This window comes from Brienomyrus brachyistius, chromosome 13, assembly GCF_023856365.1.
Source record: "Brienomyrus brachyistius isolate T26 chromosome 13, BBRACH_0.4, whole genome shotgun sequence".
NCBI classification, from domain to species: domain Eukaryota; kingdom Metazoa; phylum Chordata; class Actinopteri; order Osteoglossiformes; family Mormyridae; genus Brienomyrus; species Brienomyrus brachyistius.
The window spans coordinates 11,149,321-11,150,981 of NC_064545.1; positions in this window are offsets into that span (position 1 = coordinate 11,149,321).

Consider the following 1,661-nt stretch of genomic DNA (forward strand, 5'->3'; position numbering starts at 1 on the left):
ATTTCCATTTAAAACCAAGTATTATTTATACCATTGCTTCACATGGGCATATTAATATTATTACATTTCTTCAAAAATATTACATTACTTAAAAATTATTCATGCTACTGAATAATAAATACATGACTTTAAAAAGTTTCAGTTTGCATATAGCAATGTAAATCATTAGCACGTACTGACAGTCTCCCAAGGGTAAACATTGCTTTTCTTAAGCAGATCTGGGCACATGCAGCAGGTTGAACAAATAAATAGTGGTACTATATCATAATATAAGACTTTGCATCATTATAAATATTATTCAAAGACCTTGAGCAGTAAGTTTATATCTCAAACTCCTACAATGTTTTACTTAATTCAGTAGTACATTGCTCCTAGGGGTACCATTGATTTACACACTACAACAGTTGCCTTTATAACAGTCATTTACATAGATGTAGTAAATTTAAGAGAAACTCAAAATGTAATTCAGTAAACAATAAGTCAGTCTTGGCCATGGCAGCCATTTTTTCGCGGAGTCCCTTCGCAGCAGCATTTTCCCATATATGGATATGTGAAAGCAGGGTGTCTCCACCCCCATCGCCGACCAATCAGAGCGACTCCTGCTGCTGCACTGTCATAGGCTCGCGAAGGAGCAGCCGCAGCCCAGCAACAACAAACATTTTAGGCACTGTATTAATGAGTACATAATTAACTAGTTCACTTACAGCCCCACTCAGATGAGTCAGATAACAAGCACGTTGCTTCTTTTATTAGGTTTAATATTATCGTATTTAATTAATTTGGATATAAACTTTAATGCTACCATCTTTTCAGTATTTCTCGTTATTTTTGTCACTAATGGGTGACGTCTGTGTGTGTGTTTATGATATGAAGGTAACGTATTGCTTGACGTAACATAAATGGAATGAAAACTTGATCTAATTCCACAATCCTGTATGATTTTTTATTCTTGTTGCGTAGGAGTGCTTTACGATAATCCAGTCGACTGAAACACTTGACTACTCAAAAACACACATGTACATTCATGTTTTTTTTCTTCCGAACACTATTTTTTTTTTCTAAATACACACACACTCATATATATATTTATTCATTTATTTTTTTCGGTATAGTGATCTTGTTTTATAAAAAAAGAAATCTGACAGCAAAATTACAGCACTATTATATCCATTATGAAGACATTTAGATGACAAAACAGTAGTTTTTGTGGGTTTTGACACATGCACCAATCAGTTTGTACAATTGCGCACTACCATTCGCGTAGTCTAAAGCCTCACGCTTTTCATACTTGACATACCGACATTGGTAACCTAGCAACCGCAACCAGATCGAGCTTGATCGAGGTTCCTGCCACTAGCTGCTACTTCACCTCTCGGCCATTATTGCCACGTAGGCAATGGAGTCCATGAAGCATGAAAAAGGCTATATTTATTTTACCACTGTAGCTGAATCTGATGTCATTATTTGTTACTCCAATTTATCATTAGATTTAATTGCACTATAGTGTTGTAGGCGTCGATATTACTGGCTTTGCTACAGTATTCATTTTTTTAATGTAATGTTTCATGGTAAATCATGAAGCATTTAATATTTGCAACAATAAATACTATATGTTAAAGTACTAAAACAATTATTATAAGTAGATTTTCGGATTAAAAATT